The sequence below is a fragment of the Schistocerca americana genome, chromosome 1 (assembly GCF_021461395.2).
Source record: "Schistocerca americana isolate TAMUIC-IGC-003095 chromosome 1, iqSchAmer2.1, whole genome shotgun sequence".
NCBI lineage: Eukaryota > Metazoa > Arthropoda > Insecta > Orthoptera > Acrididae > Schistocerca > Schistocerca americana.
Genome location: NC_060119.1, coordinates 591,171,931 through 591,192,865, shown reverse-complemented (window position 1 = coordinate 591,192,865; position 20,935 = coordinate 591,171,931). Strand labels below are relative to the sequence as shown.

Genomic DNA, 20,935 nt, shown 5'->3' with positions numbered 1-20,935 from the left:
CTACGAATTTTCCTTTTCCACTTCACTGGACTGATGGCCAGTTGCCAGTTGGCACTGCAGTACTTTGAGTACATCGTCAATTGCCTGAGCTGTTGGACTGTTGTATATTTCATAGTTATATTTATAGCTCTGGCACGTTTTAATTCTTTCTCGATTCTCGGTTTGCATTTCGTAAATAGCTGATTCATTTGTGTTTGTATCACAGATCTGAAGATGAATTTTGTGAAACACGACACGCATATGGAATAAAAACTATTGAGATAAAGATCTGTGTATATTGAGTGCCAATCTACAGGCCTGTAGGTAGTTTCTTTCGTATGGTATGTTCAGTATTGACTATTTGAGCTCGTGGGAGTGAATTTTGCATGAAAGTTATGTCATGTGTGCAATAAATCAAATAACTGTTTAACTCTCCATTTCGAAAGGAGGAGTTGAGATCTACATATGGAATTCCTATTCTATTTTCGGTAAAGATGACGTTTGGAATATCTTAAGTGCGACAATTTCGTACGCACTGAGCAATCTGATTTCGAGAATTTAATTACAAACAGGTGCTACGTAATTACTACAATTCGTAGTTATCTCGCTAAGAAGCCCGCAGTGGCGGCTAGCAGATATCGCTCAAGCAGGCTATTTCTATTCGAACAATAAGACCACCCGCGCTTCCACTGTAATACTTGACAATAACATACGAATGGTATTATTGATGCAACATAAAAGAACATGACGCAATGTATAAACGAAAATGAGCGCTATTCTCACTTAAAGAAACTTACATCAATACTTGGAACTTAACAGCTCGTTCCTAGGAGGAGCGAAGATGAAGAAGGGAAAGCAGGTGAAGTATATGAGACAAAATATCGATATTGCTTTACAAAGAAAACTTAGTTACTAAACTGATTACTCCAAACTTTCAGCATTTTTACCTTGTGCTTCATATGTATTAAGTCTTTTCTTCGTCACAAATAACGCACCCCATAGGCAGACTAATATATTTGCACTTAGAAAAGCTAAATAACTGTACTAAAAATAAAAATGAGGAAAATACTAGCATGTCATTCTTACAGATACAACATCTCTCAACTCACACACCGAGCGAGGAGCGCAGTGATTACCACACTGTATTCACGGTCAGGAGGACGATGGTTCAAACCCGTATCTGGCCTTCTTGATTTCGGTTTTCCGTGATTTCCCTAAATCACTTAAGGCAAATGCCTCGACGGTTCCTTCGAAAGGGCACGGCAACTTTCCTTCGCCATCCTTCCCTAGTTCGAGCTTGTGTTCCGTCTCTAATGACCTCCAGAGATTTGTTTAAAATACAGCGGTAAATCCAACTGGATATTCACATAGACTGCCAGACACAGTAGCGGAAATGGGTGAGACAGGAGCTTCGACTTATGTAGCGAGACGACAATGGTGGCTGCTGCTTCCTTCCCAGCTTTCACGGCCGCGCGGCGTATTGGCGGTAGTTATTAAGGCGGAACAGCGGCGTGGGAGATGCGCCCGTAAGCGGGGTCTCCAGAGAATGTCAGAGAAAGCAACCCAGCTGTCACCAGCTGTGCCTAATGTCGCCGTATGTCGCGTGAATTGCTCCACCGACAGAGTTCGCTGTTCATGTACCTGTTTCAACAAATGTGGGAAAAAAGCGTTGCTCGACTACATATGTGTAGACGAATATACTTAGCAGCGAACAATTCAGCACTTCGATAGGACACCTCTGTTTCGTTGTTGTTGTAGTCTTCAGTCGGAGGATTGATTTGATGACGCGCTCCACACTAGTCCGAGCCGTGTAAACCTATTCGTGTCTGTGTAACTTCTTGCAACCTACATGCATCTGAACTGTACTCAAGACGTAGTCTCCTGCTACAATTGTTCCCCCACACTTCAGTCCAGAAGCAATTTGGCCAATTACTGGTACTTCACGATGTCAGGATGTTTCCTGTAAATTCATACTTTCTTTTATTCAAGTTCGGCCATCAATTCCTTTTCCCACAGAATACTATTCAGTACCTATTTATTAACAACTGGACCAAACGATATAATCTTCAGCAGTATTTTGTAGCTCAACATTTCGAAAGCTTCTATTCTCTTTTTAGCTGAATTATCTGTTTCGCACTTTTCACTCCCGTACAAGGCTACGTCCCAGAAAAGACCCTCATAAATTTAAATTCGTTACACATAGCATACATATATCCTAGGTTCAGTATTACCTCCAGTAGTTTTACATATTTTCAGAATCCAAGTACCTTCGCTGTTCAAATGGTTCAAATGGCTCTGAGCACTATGGGACTTAACTTCTGAGGTCATCAGTCCCCTAGAACTTAGAGCTACTTAAACCTAACTAACCTAAGGACATCACACACATTCATGCCCGAGGCAGGATTCGAACCTGCGACCGTAGCGGTCACGCGGTTCCTGACTGACGCGCCTAGAACCGCAAGACCACACCATCTTCGCTGTCTGTATGTTTAGTCAACAGAACTGGTGAAAGACAACAACTTGTCTTACTCCTACTTTTTCAAACCAGTCAGTCACACCACGTCTTATCTTGTATGGTAACTTGCTGTCTTGTACACAACTGCATAGTTAGTATCTGGCTTCCCAGTTCATCTTCTTCAATTTTACAGTGTCCAACATGATGTCCTACTTCATTCGGACAATGACCTTTCTAGATGTGTGAAGCACAAACTCATTCAAGCCGGCCGCGGTGGCCATGCGGTTCTAGGCGCTCCAGTCCGGAGCCGCGCTGCTGCTAAGGTCGCAGGTTCGAATCCTGCCTCGGGCATGGATGTGTGTGATGTCCTTAGGTTAGTTAGGTTTAAGTGGTTCTAAGTTCTGGGGGACTGATGACCACAGCAGTTGAGTCCCATAGTGCTCAGAGCCATTTGAACCATAAGCCAAACTCATTCAATTTCCTCCTTCTACAGTTCTTTCACCAAGAACTCTAATTAGTCCAGTAGCAACTGTTGTGTCTTTCCCTTTTGTAAAACCAAACGTCTCTTTTCCTACGTACTCTTCCATTATACAGGGTGTCCCAGGAGGAATGGTCAGTATACAGGAATACAACAGGAACGATCATTCGAAGCAAAATAATCTAGTAAACCAGGGGTATAAGATACATACCTTAAGAACTATGAGGACTTCTTCACCTTCGACACTGTGAAAGACATCTCTTCTACTGAACAAGTGCTCATAGTTCTTAAGGTTTGCGTTGTAGAACCCATGTTTATTAAATATTTTTTTCTTGTTTTTCTCCGTACTGCCGTCTCCCAAAATATGGATGAAAAGAGCTTCAAGCAGAAGGGATTTGTTCTACAGCATCGAAGACGGAGAAGTGCTCTAGTTGTTAAGGCATGTATTTTAGAGCTCATGTTTACTGAAATGTTTTGCTTCGAATGATCTTTCCTGTCATATCCCTGGATACTGAGGATTCCTTCTGGGACACACAGTATGTACCAACGTCTGCGTAACTAGGCTGAGACAACCGGAGCATTGCCCTGGGGCACGCGAGGATGAGGTATCCCGATAGAAGTAAATGGAAATACATAAAGAAAAATTAAATTGGAAAAAGTAGTAAAATCAACCAATTAAATGAACTATTTCCCTGTACTAAAAAGTCAAATTTAATTTAGAAAACTATTCTAACGTAAAGGTATTGGAGTCGTTTAGTGAACCTTAGCCAGCAAACTAAGCTGTGTTCAGCGCATTTACATACTCAGTGAAAGCAGACGTAATATGCGGAGTTAAAAATCACAGAAATGTTTCTTATAACTGAATCTGAAATGGTATAAATTTATTGATGCGTTCAGTGGAGATTATCTTTACACACAATATCGAAAAATTAGGTTGGTAGTGACCAAAGACAAGCGATTATCAGGCTGAAGTCATTTTAACTTCTATCTAAACAGCTACACCCGTCAGTCGCTGCTGCTTGAGTATTCTCAGAGCACTAATATTTACTGTGTTAGATCCGGGGATACACAATAGCGTAAGAAGATACGATACTTCTGCCAGAAATTACTTATCACCTAAATGAAAAACAGCTTTAAACAAACGACGACTTCAGTGTCAGGCCTCTTGCACACTGTTTCACTTATCGTAAAACGTTGGCCGTGATAAGAGTCAGCTGGAATTCCTGCGACCTTATAGATTCATTGTTAGGGAGACGAGAAGCAAAGACAATTTGGGCACACTGCGCTGGGACTGATGGTACGTAGTACCGTGTCGCGAAAGATGATAGCTGACCTGCCTTATATCATAGTACGTAAGCAGAAGCAATAATTTCAAAATACATTTAATTTCGTTTTTAAGACAGCTGCGGATTAAAAGGTAAATTACTTTTCACATAAAAATACAGCTTAATGTTTGAAATTAGTTCATAATAATTAGAAATTCTCATAAACATATGTTACGTATAAGTGCATGGAAAACATGTGTTTCAAGATACACTCCTGGAAATGGAAAAAAGAACACATTGACACCGGTGTGTCAGACCCACCATACTTGCTCCGGACACTGCGAGAGGGATGTACAAGCAATGATCACACGCACGGCACAGCGGACACACCAGGAACCACGGTGTTGGCCGTCGAATGACGCTAGCTGTGCAGCATTTGTGCACCGCCGCCGTCAGTGTCAGCCAGTTTGCCGTGGCATACGGAGCTCCATCGCAGTCTTTAACACTGGTAGCATGCCGCGACAGCGTGGACGTGAACCGTATGTGCAGTTGACGGACTTTGAGCGAGGGCGTATAGTGGGCATGCGGGAGGCCGGGTGGACGTACCGCCGAATTGCTCAACACGTGGGGCGTGAGGTCTCCACAGTACATCGATGTTGTCGCCAGTGGTCGGCGGAAGGTGCACGTGCCCGTCGACCTGGGACCGGACCGCAGCGACGCACGGATGCACGCCAAGACCGTAGGATCCTACGCAGTGCCGTAGGGGACCGCACCGCCACTTCCCAGCAAATTAGGGACGCTGTTGCTCCTGGGGTATCGGCGAGGACCATTCGCAACCGTCTCCATGAAGCTGGGCTACGGTCCCGCACACCGTTAGGCCGTCTTCCGCTCACGCCCCAACATCGTGCAGTCCGCCTCCAGTGGTGTCGCGACAGGCGTGAATGGAGGAACGAATGGAGACGTGTCGTCTTCAGCGATGAGAGTCGCTTCTGCCTTGGTGCCAATGATGGTCGTATGCGTGTTTGGCGCCGTGCAGGTGAGCGCCACAATCAGGACTGCATACGACCGAGGCACACAGGGCCAACACCCGGCATCATGGTGTGGGGAGCGATCTCCTACACTGGCCGTACACGACTGGTGATCGTCGAGGGGACACTGAATAGTGCACGGTACATCCAAACCGTCATCGAGCCCATCGTTCTACCATTCCTAGACCGGCAAGGGAACTTGCTGTTCCAACAGGACAATGCACGTCCGCATGTATCCCGTGCCACCCAACGTGCTCTAGAAGGTGTAAGTCAACTTCCCTGGCCAGCAAGATCTCCGGATCTGTCCCCCATTGAGCATGTTTGGGACTAGATGAAGTGTCGTCTCACGCGGTCTGCACGTCCAGCACGAACGCTGGTCCAACTGAGGCGCCAGGTGGAAATGACATGGCAAGCCGTTCCACAGGACTACATCCAGCATCTCTACGATCGTCTCCATGGGAGAATAGCAGCCTGCATTGCTGCGAAAGGTGGATATACACTGTACTAGTGCCGACATTGTGCATGCTCTGTTGCCTGTGTCTATGTACCTGTGGTTCTGTCAGCGTGATCATGTGATGTATCTGACCCCAGGAATGTGTCAATAAAGTTTCCCCTTCCTGGGACAATGAATTCACGGTGTTCTTATTTCAATTTCCAGGAGTGTATTACGGTGCCACTCAATTTATGACACAATGTCAATAGAGCGAATACAGGGATTATTGGTTCAAATGGCTCTGAGCACTATGGGACTTAACTTCTAAGGTCATCAGTCCCCTAGAACTTAGAACTACTTAAACCTAACTAACCTAAGGACATCACACACATCCATGCCCGAGGCAGGATTCGAACCTGCGACCGTGGCGGTCGCGCGGTTCGAGACTGGAGCAGCTAGAACCGTTCGGCCACACCGGCCGGCAGGGATGATTAGTCACGGAGAATTCGTAGGATAATGTACAGGGTTAGACAGCTACGAGGTTTGTTGCAGATGGTAGCTTAACTCGTGAAGATTTTACGCATTCACTTCCATCATTTGTGCGCTCTTTCTTAAAACTGCTAGCTTTACTCCTGAAGTTTTTATGGATGCACTTCGGCATTGCTTTACAGAATTTCAATTGAGGTTTGTGTTCCAACCAGATGGTACCGTGACACACTGGCTATTACTTGTTCTTAAGTTACTGGATGGGACGTTACCAGACAGAGAGAACAGTACAGACAGTCCAAAATCGTGGGCACCAAATTCACCAGACATAACACCTCTTGACTTTTCTCATGCGGTTTCCTTGATATAAAGTCTTCAGTTCACCATTTCCTAATGTGAAAACGTTTATGGCACGAATACAAAATGCTGCATAGGCGGTGATGGAATAAATGTTGCCAGAGAGATGGAGAGAAATTGTGTATCGCCTAGACACGTCCTATGGACAGGTAACAAAGAGCATGCGGAAATGCATACATAAAAAACATTATGAGTTTTGCAATAAACCGCGTAGCTGTATGTAGGTAGTTCCTTAGAAATAATTTTTTGTACTCAATGATAAACTTAATACTCAACTCGTATAATTTGTAATAGAGTATCACAATTTTCTTGTAATTACACGATCGTAACATTTATGCTTCTCCAACAGTAACTGCCTCAGACAAGCCGTAAAGAACAGTTTGCATGATTTGTTTCGTGAATGGAATTGTGCTGAATATAGCTGCAGAGTCGCATACCTCCATATTCATTACATGCACATGCTTGCGAGAATTTACTTTATGATTCCTCAGAAAGGGGCAGTCGATTTGACGCCTTTTTCCTGGGTGCCGCTTACTGACGCATCTCAGATGTTTATTGACGATTTACCTTCTGGCTGCTGTCGTTGCTCCGCGTTCTTTCTGTATTTCTTGGTTTTGTTAAGATTTGCTGATCGCGGACAGACACATTCATGTTGTTCGCCAACCCCCTCGTCTCGGACTGTTGCTAAGCAACAGCGTGGGCTGTTGCAGAGACACCCTCATTGGATAGAACTGCGTCGCGTCGCGAAATGTTGTTTACTCCAAGAGGATGTGCCGAAAAGAATCACCATAAAATTAAGCAAACTATTCAGCTAGAATGGCAGGGCGTAATTAGACTGAGACGACCGGGTCAATGCCCCCTAGGATAAGGTTCTTTGGAAAAAAAAAAATACTGTAAATATATAAATAAATTGAGAGGCAGCGTTTTAAACATCGCTGACAGGAGCAATTTTCAGTATATAAGGCATACAACCAAGAGGTTGCATAAGTTTAATGTACAAACTGGGCGGACCAGCTATGGGCGGCTGGTTAAGTCAGCGTTGTCAGGCGGCGCTAAGCCCTTGTCTTCCTCGATGTGTGGCGCAGCCCGCACTCTTCATTGGCGCTCTGGTCAGCGCCTACTTGATGCCGTTTCGCGGCGCTGCGCTGGTCGCTGTGCAACAGTCAATGCTTTGGAACTGGTTAGCTATTCCCAAGTTGTGTGTTCTTTTTTCCAAGCTAAAAATATTTTAATGACTGGTTTAAAATGAGCCAGAAATTATTGTTCAGTTTCCAAACATTGTCAATAGGAGGAAGGTGGCGCAAATGGTCGCAGATTTGACTGACTGGAGAGAAAGTGGAACAGAAACGTGGAAAAATCTTAACCTGCAGAACTCGAATCAATGTGTCATACGTCTCTCAAGAACGTGCTTGGAAAACTGGAAGACTATCTTTCAGTGTAGAAATCACTTTTTTTTCAGCCCCGTACGTGTCTGTGTAGATAAATTATGGAAACAATCGCTCATGTACAGGAGCCCAAGAAGAAGCATTGATTATTCCTACGCTCCATCCGTGAGACGGAGAGGAGCCGACTTTCGTATATGATTCAGTAAAAAGTACCCTTCACCAGGCAGTCTACAAAGACCAAAATTTTCTATCACAGCGTACTTCGCCACTCAGATTCGACCGACACCGGCGACATGCTATCGGGCCACCCTGTTAAGCTTTGCTCTGAACGCGGCCTGATGCGCCAGTAAGTAATCTTCCTACATTCAGTGACGTCTTATTCGTCAGTTGTGTTATGTTACTCAGTCTGAATAATTTTACTAGAACAAAATGTGACGAACGATTATTTCTTCTCCAATCAAATGTCACGGAAATTTTATTGCCTGTGAATCTTTCAAATATTTCAATTCTTGACGCACCGTTTTATATACTTTTTAGTTCAGGAAAATCGATGGGCTCACCTTTCCGGAACTAATGGTTTTGCCTTCACTTGAAGCCTCTTGTGTATGCGTCATTCACTCACGCCATCATGTCCACCATAGCCTGTGGCCGTCACGCCGTTCTCCCTGTCGAACCTTCGGAAGAATGGAAAACTTGCCTCCGGGTTCGTCTCTGAATTTTTCTGTTTCGCCACCTTTGAAGTTGAACAGTCCCAATCTGTTGGCCTGATTTCTACGCAGATTGGTCGCCTCAGCCTAAAATTTTCAGTTTCATGTTCTTAAAAGCAATAAACAATAATTTAGTTTCTAATAATCTCAAGTTATTTCGTAAATTTACATTCTGTAATTTGCGTGGGCAGAGAAATGGCATACACTGACAGACAAAGAAAGTGAAGCACACACGAGGAAAAGAGGAAAGGAAAAGACACTTCGCAGGCTGAGAGGGTGTGTGATGTCATTTCACTGATTCCAAAGTCGAGAAAAATCTACAGAGAACTTGGTCGTACGAGTCTGCATGTCAGTATAAAGCCGTACTCCCTCTTGGCCGGCCGCGGTGGTCTAGCGGTTCTAGGCGCGCAGTCCGTAACCGCGCGACTGCTACTGTCGCAGGTTCGAATCCTGCCTCGGGCATGGATGTGTGTGACGTCCTTAGGTTAGTTAGGTTTAAGTAGTTCTAAGTTCTAGGGGACTGATGACCACAGTAGTTAAGTCCCATAGCGCTCACAGCCATTTTGAACTCCCTCTTGCCTGGGAGCAAGCACTGATTCGGTTCAGGTGACGTAAAGCCACTTTTCGTTTGTTTATTTACAACTTTTCCCTTTACAGATTATTTGTAATATTGTATGCGTGTACTTTGTGTGTGTCTTCTGTGGTGCAATGATGATGATGATGAGAAATCCGGAACCGTGCTGCTGCTACGGTTGCAGGTTGGAATCCTGCCTCGGGCATGGATGTGTGTGACGTCCTTAGGTTAGTTAGGTTTAAGTAGTTCCTAAGTCTAGGAGACTGATGACCTCAGAAGTTAAGTCGCATAGTGCTTAGAGCCATTTGAACGCATTTTTGATGATGAGAAGGTAGTGTGTGAAAACTGGTGCCAGCAGTTAGCCTACTCGTCGCGAATAGCGCCTTGGGGACCGCCAAGCTTCACGACCCAATCCGATGAACGGATCACCATCAAAAGAGTCACATTCCCTAACTTCATGAGACACTGTGGAGAGGTCAATTCAGGACGTTGGCGGTATGTCTGACGATCAGCAACTTCATGCCACTTCCTCTTCTTCCCTTACCGGCCAAATACTGGCAATGGAATTGTTTCTTTCACCACCAGGAGTCATAAATCCGTTGCACCCTCTCCTGAAGCAACTTGATCCACAACTGATGTAACTAGTTGTTCAAATCCTGGATAATGACACTGGGACGGAACTGAGGTTCGAACTCGTCTCACACATCTATCAGAGATACATCTGTGGGTTATTGATGGCCACAGGAGTACCTCAGCATCATGCAGACAGTTCACAGAGATAGGTGCCAGGTGTGGACGTCCACAGTCATGTTGTAAAGTGACACTGGAATACTGTGGCATGAGAGACAGCACATAGTGACACAAGATGTCTGTGGCGTCCCGTTGTGCCCTCAATCACTAAAAGCTGTCACCAGAAATTATACTTAATGACTGCCTACGCCTTGACGCCAGAAGTAGTACCGCTGTGCATCTCCAGAACAGTGGAAGAATGGAACCTCTCCCAAGATCATCGCCATACTCGCCTACGATGGTCATTCTGAAAATGCCGAACCACGATTTATCGCTGAACAGAATGCTACGGTATTCACTAGCCGTTCCTGCTTCCCGATCACAGCACCAGTAAAACGGTCCCTTGTGTTATGGTGTTAGTCGTAATCTATGCAACGGATGGCAATTCCATAGTCTGACAGCTGGTAGTCTTCGACCGATGGCGCGGTATGACACAGAATACCGCAAGGAGTCCATTATCTCTTCTCGGGTGGTGCGCTCACATGTGAAGCGACTGCCTCGTCATTGGCACACAATTCTGCGATCCTCTCTTGTGGTCGTCTGACGCGGTCGACCGGGATCTTGACGAAGAGTCTGCCTACCCTCGCCTGTCCGTACGGTATAACATCGGGCCCCTGTCACATCCGAATGTCCCACAAATCTGGATATTGCACGATTAGACATACCCGGCAAATGGACACCTACATCGAGGCCACTTTCAACACCGCCACGTTCTGATAACGCTGTCACGTACGAGTACACGGCATGTCCGTATAGCTCACAGTGGCGACTCAACACGTGGCGCTGCTCGCGCATCTTGTGTACACTACTAGCTTTGGTAACAACACAGAAGACGCACAGTACTAATGCAGTCTGGTGGCCGTTATACTTGTCACAAAGAACTGCAACTCGAATCATTTACGTTCAAAAATGTTTCGTGGGTATTCCTTTTTTTGCCACGCCTTAGCATATCCACGTCTAAAGATGTAATACACAACTTATTTTGAGGTTAAATTCATGTCATAGGCCTCAAGATATATTGCGCGACATAGCTCTATCAGTATACCGGTACCGATAATGTAATTGAGATGAGTAGAGTCTTGTACCGCATCTCCAACCAGCAACATACTAACGTACGGTATCAACGAATTCTTAGTCCTCTTTCATAGTAACAGAATCTGTTGGTTTCAAGTGCTCATAAAAAGAAACGTAAAGTGAACAATGGAAAACTGTGCACACATTGTGAACCGTGGCAGCCCGGCAAAGACTGCCTGTTGTCTTCTCTCTGCAAGGAGCATAGGCCACCAGCGGCGCTTCCGTCTCAGAGAGAGTGTATCCGCGGCCCAAGCAATTGTATGCTGATGGCTCTCTCCACTCTTCCCTATCTCGCGGCCACCATCTCCGGATGTTCTACGGCGTACACGTCAACCGCCGTGTTCAGGAAGTGCCGCAGCGTACTGCAGTGGGATGACGTCATTGTCCGCGCGCCCACGTCAGGCTCAGTTTATGAAAACAACTGCCTTCAATGCATGTGTAACTTTGTTCACAGCGAAGAAACATCAATATGCAACATATGTATTTATTCTCGTTTCTCGAGTACTAATTCGCATAGTGGTTTGTACACCACTAATATGAGCGCTAAGCAGCCTTGATTCAAGAGCTTCATGACGTTTCCATCTCGGTCAGCCTTCGTCCTCCAGAATGAGATTTTCACTCTGCAGCGGAGTGTGCGCTAATGTGAAACTTCCTGGCAGATTAAAACTGTGTGCCGGACCGAGACTCGAACTCAGGACCTTTGCCTTTCGCGGGCAAGTGCTCTGCCATCTGAGCTACCGAAGCACGACTCACGCCCCGTCCTCACACCTATACTTCTGCCAGTACCTCGTCTCCTACCTTCCAAGCTCACAGAAGCTCTCCTTTCAAGAGTTCTAGTTCTGCATGGTTCGCAGGAGAGCTTCTGTGGAGTTTGGAAGGTAGGAGAAGAGGTACTGGCAGAAGTAAGGCTGTGAGGACGGGTGTGAGTCGTGCTTAAGTTGCTCAATGGTAGAGTACTTGCCCGCGATAGGCAAAGGTCCTGCGTTCGAGTCTCGGTCCGGAACACAGTTTTAATCTGCCAGGAAGTTTAACTTTCATCCTAATTCAGAATAAGATAATCGCTTCGGATCTGCCAGTTTTTCTCTAACAAGAAATGCCTATAGAACAACAAGTTTGATTGTTACGTGCGGCTAATAACACTGACGAGAAGAAGGGACGGGACGACAGGACATTTATTAAGGCATAAGAAATAACTTCTGTCGTACTACAGGGAGCTGAAGAAAGTAAAAGCTGTAGAGGAAGACAGAAATAGGAATACAACGAGCAAATAATTGATGGCATAGGTTGCAAGTGCTACTCTGAGATGAAAAGGTTGGCACAGGAGAGGAAAAGATTACAGAAAACATCAGAGAGTAAGAATTGTGGAAGACTCTGTGGAATCAATACCGAAGAGCAGCTGAAATAGCAATAACTACATCGCAGCATATGGCAATATCCATCACCATGCTGACTGGATCAACGGATTGTGATACAGAGTAGACAACGCACCGAAAGTTTTGGGAAGGGGTTTCAGGCACGATTTCGATTCATGCTCACTCACCCGCCGACTATTCTTTCGGGATATTTCGCTGGAGCTGAGTTCAAACGCACACGTCTTTCTGAAGCGTGAACCCGATATGTCGAGTTGGACTGAGGTGGAGGGTTAGAGAATGTGAAGAGGTAAACATGTATCCTAATCTCACCAGAGTTCCGCAGAACATTCTGATGAAAAACTTGAACAGTGGCGTGGTGGATTTTGCTGAAGGTACAGTTCTTCTCTTGGATTTTAGGTGAACTAGCGAATATTAATGATCTAACAGTAGGGTTGTGTATTCTCTGTCCTCTGTCGCTGACAGATGACAGCAGACGTATCCATGACCTCTTTCATTCCATGTAATGTTCATCCTGACTGACCAGCACCATGTTGCCGAGATGAATTCATCATCTCTTCTGAATACCTTACCATTACGTCTACCAACATGCATCATGAGTCATCAGTCAAGACGAACTTCGCATTTATTTAAACTCACTGTAACACCACATGGTACATGTGCCACAAGATCTGACAAAACTGGTCAGAAATATAAAGAAATCTTGTGGTATAAAATGTGAAAAATGTGTTATGAAATTTTTCGTGCGTCGAGCGTCCAGTAGGGGTATTATTGCTCCCACGATAATCCCTGTGTTCTGGTGTGTAGCTTGCAAAGGTGTAGGGCGGTAGCCCTTTTACCCCAAGTCGACAAGCGATCTGAAAATCAACAGCGACCGTATCATTAACACGTTGTTGCCTATGAAAGTTGGCTCAGGTGGTGGGAGCAGATTCCTACGAATACTCACGGTACTCACTGTACAATCTACACAGCATGTCACGTGAGAAGTCCAGTACCCATAAGCACTCCGTCTTTAGGCCATAAGTGGCTCACCGGGACCATCCGACCGCCTTGTCGTCCTCGATTTAGGTTGCTGATAGGAGGGGCGTGGGGTCAGCACACCGCTCTCCCGGTCGTTATGATGGTTTACTTTCATCGCAGCCGCTACTATTCGGTCGAGTAGCTCCTCAGTTGGCATCACGATGCTGAGTGCACCCCGAAAAATGGCAACAGCGCGTGGCGGCCCGGATGGTCACCCATCCACGTGCCGGCCACGCCCGACAGCGCTTAACTTCGGTGATCTGACGGGAGCCGGTGTATCCACTGCGGCAAGGGCGTTGCCTCCAGTACCCATACGAGCTCGGAAATGGGGTGCCTCATGCGGCGAGCACCACAATCCAGCCACTATCGAACGCAGTGATAGCGCCTGGCTGGCCAACGCTGAGCTGAACTACCATGCTAACAACCAAGGCCTACTATGTTATGCGAACCGCCGATTCCATACGACGTGCGGACAGCAGCGCAATTTCTGCAAGATAGCAATTGCAGTTCAAATGATCGTATCATTTGACCTTTGGATAAACGCCTGCATGCTTATATCAACCGAGCGAGGTGGCGCAGTGTTAAGCATACTGGACTGTAATTCGGGGGGACGACGCTTCAAACCTGCTTCTTGCCATCCTGATTTAGGTTTTCCGTGATTCCCCTAAATCGCTTCAGGCAAATATCGGGATGCTTCCTTTGAAAGGGAGGGGCCGACTTCCTTCCCCGTCCATCCCTAATCCGGTGGGAGCGTTGACCCCACTGTTTGGTCCACTCACCAAATTAATCAACCAACAATACTTTCTTATTCCACACAATGGTTCTAGCACGTATGGAGAAATCTTACTAGAAAGGACGTAAGTCTGTACCAAAGCAACTGGATATTAATTGCAAGCGCATTTTTATGAAAGTATCTTGATCAGGACCTATACCACTTACTCTACATTTATCATTATTTTCATGCCTATCAGGCAGCAGAAGTGATGTATCTTTATTGCCTTTCCTTGCGTAGTACTTGGACCTTACCTTACGAAAGTCTGAAAATCAGAAAACTTCAGCAACACTCTTGAGGTACAATATTCGGCTGTAAAAAGCTGCCAAAAACATTCAGTGTTTGTCGCCTCTGCCACTCGAGGAGCTGGTGTGAATTTCGTGTTGTCAGGAGAAAACTACAGAGTTTAAAATATCAGAACGAATTTCGAATGCTTCCCACATTTATTTAGATCATAACAGTCAACTTTTCTGGAACTGCTGGTAATGAGTGGTGTTTTTGGAGCAAGTGGTACATAGTGCCATAGACTGTGGCTGAAATTCCCGTTAGCTCCATTAACAAAGGTATGCCGACTTGCCTTGAACGGAGTAAAGATCTTACGGCCTTCCAGAAGGCTCGTTTGTATGTGTTGAAGTGGTAGCTGAGGTGGCCACTAAATACAACGAGACATCTACAAATAGGTAACACATTAATAAAAATTTTTACGCTCTGTAGCTTAATAATTGAGCTATACACAACTTACAATGCTGTAGGTTCTTCCGTGGCGCTGAGTTACATAACGATAATAATTTTCTTGATTGTAATAAATATTCTTGAATGTTGATAGACTTATATAAGTCATTGACACATAGTAATGAGTTATAGCATCGTGTTACTTCGACGCATTGTTCTCACTGCAGTCTTCTACACTGATGCTGATAAGTCTGTAGATGCCCAGTATCTGAGTTTGCCGTCAATTGTGCCGACCAATCAGAGTCGGTTGGAGTGTGTGCATCGCGCTACTTCTCGGAGAACGACGAGTGAACAAATGAAATTTCGCCCGGCGGCGCTTTGGCGGGAGGTTCGGAACTGCCGTGTCTGGCGTAGCCGTGGGCGGCGCGCGGCGGGGTGGGTGAATTCGACAAAGATGCAGTCGACACCGTAGTGTAGTCTATGGATGTCGTATCAATTTTCACATGATCGTCACGTTCGACAACTCGAAAGTGAATCAACAGAGTGGGTTAACCATCACTCTCGACTCCTTGTCTTTGAGTATCTATGAAATGAAATGAGCGTATGGCATCGTTGGCCGGGAGACCCCATCCGGGGAAGTTTGGCCGCCAAGTGCAAGTCGTATTTCAGTCGACGTCACATGAGGATGAAATGATTATGAGGATAACACAACACCCAGTCCCAGGGCGGAGATAATCTTTAACCCGGCTGGGAATCGAGACCGGCCCCTTTTGCATTGGAGGCGAACACGGTACCACCCAGCTAAGCGGGCGGACTGACTACCTATATTACGCTGTCATGCGTCTTTAATCTATATCCCGTATTAATGTTCTGACAATGTTAAACACATTTTTGCATTGCTGACATTGACAGTTCTGTCCATTGTAGGAAAGGTACGCTATGTCTGTGAATATCTCGCTAGAGTGCACTATATTACAGTAATATTTGTGTCACAACCGAGAGACTGTTTCACTAATGATTGTAGGAAATACGAACTTGAAACGTGTCTTTAATTTCAGCTGCTAAGAATTTGCTTGCTTGCGGACAGCGGGATAAAGTATATTATTAGTATCTTTATTTACGTCAGCGTATTGTGCCTCTGTTGTAATGATTGTTTTTTTGTTTTACTAACTGCATCATACTGTGAATATAAAGACAGCATAGTATGAATTGGTAGCATATTTAATCAAATACGGCACATTTCTCAACACTTTATTACAAGAAACCGAACTAGAGGTGAAGCGCTTTGGAGAAATCTTAAACGCGGTGTGCTACTTAAACTGCATATTTTCGTAATGCTCAAATATAAATGTGAAATCCACCAAATCATGCATATTAGCTTCGTTAACACTTAATTCAACTTGACGGCTGCTTGGTTTGTTTCTGTCGGCCAATAACAGCGTACAACAGTGACGTCGCGGTAACGTCACTGTCTCGTGGCGCGAACTCTTAAATGCTGTGAACTGGAGACGCAATAAACATTTATAGTTCAGAATTGAAAAAAGGAAAAATATTAAGCATCCACCGATATTAATATGCCTATAATGGCGTATTACGAAAATATACAGTTTAATTTTTACATAATGTTACAGATCTCTCGAAAACCTGTCATTTTTAGTGAAGTTTGTCGATCTAAAGTGCTGCAAAATGTGACTCCGGTGGCTAAACGTGCCATCTATAGGCCTTATCTTGAAGTTAGCATTAAGTGTTATTTAGCAGTTGATTATGAGAAAGAAAGCAGGTACGGTCTGTAAAGTTATTAGGGAGTCTGGCATCATAGTTCCGATCGATAAATGTCTCAGCCTTCCGCAGTATGAAAACTACAACCCGCACTGGGAATAATACGTCGGAGACGTCAAGAAGATAGAAGCTTAAACGATAATTACTTTCCTTTACTGAAAAAGAATTCAAAGTAAATTCGTGTAGAGCTGAGTGCAGTTTATGGTGACCATGTCTCTGTGTATGAGGCCGGCGGAGTGGCCGAGCGGTTCTAGGCACTTCAGTCTGGAACCGCGCGACCGCTACGGTCGCAGGTTCGAATCCTGCCTCGGGCATTGATGTGTGTGATGTCCTTAGGTTAGTTAGGTTTAAGTAGTTCTAAGTTCTAGGAGACTGATGACCTCAGATGTTAAGTCCCATAGTGCTCAGAGCCGTATGAAACATTTTTGTGTATGAGACTGATATTAGGTGACGTAGTCATTACACTGCGAGGAAGAAGTCAGCAAAATCATGCTAGAAATGGAACTCGTCTCTCAACGAGGAATCGGATTTTAACCATAGAACTGGACTCTCTGCGTGACTCGCGAAAATGAGAATAATGCCTCACGTAAGTAAGGTGTCGCGCAACCTTACGCAGAGATAAACTTCAGGTTAAATACACTTCTGGAAATTGAAATAAGAACACCATGAATTCATTGTCCCAGGAAGGGGAAACTTTATTGACACATTCCTGGGGTCAGATACATCACATGATCACACTGACAGAACCACAGGCACATAGACACAGGCAACAGAGCATGCACAATGTCGGCACTAGTACAGTGTATATCCACCTTTCGCAGCAATGCAGGCTGCTAATCTCCCATGGAGACGATCGTAGAGATGCTGGATGTAGTCCTGTGGAACGGCTTGCCATGCCATTTCCACCTGGCGCCTCAGTTGGACCAGCGTTCGTGCTGGACGTGCAGACCGCGTGAGACGACGCTTAATCCAGTCCCAAACATGCTCAATGGGGGACAGATCCGGAGATCTTGCTGGCCAGGGTAGTTGACTTACACCTTCTAGAGCACGTTGGGTGGCACGGGATACATGCGGACGTGCATTGTCCTGTTGGAACAGCAAGTTCCCTTGCCGGTCTAGGAATGGTAGAACGATGGGTTCGATGACGGTTTGGATGTACCGTGCACTATTCAGTGTCCCCTCGACGATCACCAGTGGTGTACGGCCAGTGTAGGAGATCGCTCCCCACACCATGATGCCGGGTGTTGGCCCTGTGTGCCTCGGTCGTATGCAGTCCTGATTGTGGCGCTCACCTGCACGGCGCCAGACACGCATACGACCATCATTGGCACCAAGGCAGAAGCGACTCTCATCGCTGAAGACGACACGTCTCCATTCGTCCCTCCATTCACGCCTGTCGCGACACCACTGGAGGCGGGCTGCACGATGTTGGGGCGTGAGCGGATGACGGCCTAACGGTGTGCGGGACCGTAGCCCAGCTTCGTGGAGACGGTTGCGAATGGTCCTCGCCGATACCCCAGGAGCAACAGTGTCCCTAATTTGCTGGGAAGTGGCGGTGCGGTCCCCTATGGCACTGCGTAGGATCCTACGGTCTTGGCGTGCATCCGTGCGTCGCTGCGGTCCGGTCCCAGGTCGACGGGCACGTGCACCTTCCGCCGACCACTGGCGACAACATCGATGTACTGTGGAGACCACACGCCTCACGTGTTGAGCAATTCGGCGGTACGTCCACCCGGCCTCCCGCATGCCCACTATACGCCCTCGCTCAAAGTCCGTCAACTGCACATACGGTTCACGTCCACGCTGTCGCGGCATGCTACCAGTGTTAAAGACTGCGATGGAGCTCCGTATGCCACGGCAAACTGGCTGACACTGACGGCGGCGGTGCACAAATGCTGCGCAGCTAGCGCCATTCGACGGCCAACACCGCGGTTCCTGGTGTGTCCGCTGTGCCGTGCGTGTGATCATTGCTTGTACAGCCCTCTCGCAGTGTCCGGAGCAAGTATGGTGGGTCTGACACACCGGTGTCAATGTGTTCTTTTTTCCATTTCCAGGAGTGTAATAATGAAAATATTGTGTCTAAATAGTGTAGAGTGTAATTGTACAAATATCTTGTAATTAATATGAAAATTTTGTTTTAATGTTACAGAAGTTTTCTTGAGAGGAACTAGCTTACAACTGGTCTGAACTCAGAAACGCTGGATTACGCGCAATGGATGCTGAAGAACGCCCACTGAAGCAGGTAGCTGCAGAACTAAAGGACAGCCATAAATCGAGCATTGTAAAAGAGTTCCTTTGCTTTTTATAGTCGTCACTGATTATCTGAATGGTTTTCTGAAATCAGTTGAAGTTCGAGTTTGTAGTCGACTGGATGTATTGGCCGGCGGGGTATGGTAACCTAGCTGCTAACAGAGAAAAACATTTGGGATGAACTGAATACATATTGTTATTTACAGTAGCTGAATTCCAATTAGGATTCAGTATGCCTAATGAGACATTATTTTGAGGAAGAAGTAGTGGTGATTAGTTGTTAGTGATATAAAATGTTGTAAGACTGGTAATTGTATCGATCATTATCTGGACTTGCGCTATTCGGAATACATCATTAATCTATAGGCAGCACTGTATCTAGTGAGAACAGTGCCTCTTTCTGTCCACTCATATTGTGAGTGTGTGTTACCTTGAGCGTTGAAATAGACTCAGTGGTGTTTTTACGGTGAAATGGAAATTACTAACAGCGCTTTCGGGATAGATCGAAATGTATTAGGACGTGAGTGTGATACTAATTCCCATATAGAACTGTTTTACTTGTCGATACTCGATTTGTATGTGGTCGACAACCTTTCGCTCCCTTACTTTTATCCGTGTTGCCTTCAAAAAATGGTTCAAATGGCTCTGAGCCCTATGGGACTTAACATCTGAGGTCATCAGTCCCCTAGACTTAGAACTACTTAAACCTATCTAACCTAAGGACATCACACACATCCATGCCCGAGGCAGGATTCGAACTTGCGACCGTAGCGGTCGCGCGGTTCCAGACTGTAGCGCCTAGAACCGCTCGGCCACTCCGGCCGGCCGCGTTGCCTTCATAATTTCATAGATCGAAACCTTTCTCTAAATGTACGATTGTATAAAAATCAGACATCAATTATAAGAATCGAAGGACATGAAAAGGAAGCAGTAGTTACCCAATCTGTATTTGAGGAAGCGGTGATGGAAATATAAGACAAATTAGGAGAAGGAGTTAAAAGTTCACGGAAAAGAAATAAAATTTTGAGATTTGCTGAGGACATTTTAATTCTCTCAGAGACAGTAAGAGACTTGGAAGAGCAGTTGAACGGAATGGATATTATCTTGAAAAGAGGTTATTAGATGAGCTTCAACAGAAGTAATGTAGTCAAATCAAATGAGGTGGTGCTGAGAGAGTATTAGTCTAGGAAATGAGAAACTAAAAGTAAGAGATGAGTTTTGCTGGTTGGGAGCAAAATTAAAGATGGCCAATGTAGAGAGGATATAGAATTCAGACTGGCTATAGCAAGGAAACCATCGTTAACATCGAACAGAAATTCAATGTTAGCATCTCGTTTCTGAAGGTATTTGTCTAGACTGTAGTCTTGTATGAAGTGAAAAGTGGGTTTTAAGCAGTTCATACAGGAAGAGAATACAATGTTTTGAAATGTGGCGCTATAGAAAAATGCTGAAGGTTAGATGGGTAGATCGCATAACTAGTGAAGACCTACATACAGAATCGAATTGAGGAGAAAAGAAATACCTGAGAGAAGCTAGGAGGGCGGTGCGGGTGAGAAGAATCGGACTGAATACTCGTACAACATCAACAACACCAAGTATTTACATGGAATTATAGGAAGCACGAATCCAGTAAAAGAAAAGGCTGCTGTACGCAGCACTTTTGTAACCAGTTATTTGGGATATTTACACCAACTCCTGAAGTGGATGAGTTGCCTTGCTTCAGTGTATAAGAAACAGGATACTAAGTGGCAGTGAAAAAAAATCGAAGAAAGACCAAGATTATAATAAAGTAGGAAATGCCTTAGTAATTGATGAAGACGGGTGCAAATGTGTATTTTATACTGCGATGACCACAAACCAGGATCCATAAAGAAAAAAAGATCATAGCCTGCAACAAGAAGCCAAAATTAAGGTGACACCATTCGTAATATACGATTTCTGTTTCTGCGTGCTGGCCGTTATGGCCGAGCGGTTCTGGGCGCTGGGAACCGAGCTGCTGCTACGGTCGCAGGATCGAATCCTGCCTCGGGCATGGTTGTGTATGATGTTCTTAGGTTAGTTA

The 20,935-nt window shown here is 45.4% G+C and overlaps 1 pseudogene; it reads right to left on the bottom strand.

The window, feature by feature from the left end:
- Window positions 1–13,583: 13,583 nt before the first annotated feature.
- Window positions 13,584–13,701, bottom strand: LOC124556719 (annotated as a pseudogene).
- Window positions 13,702–20,935: the final 7,234 nt, after the last annotated feature.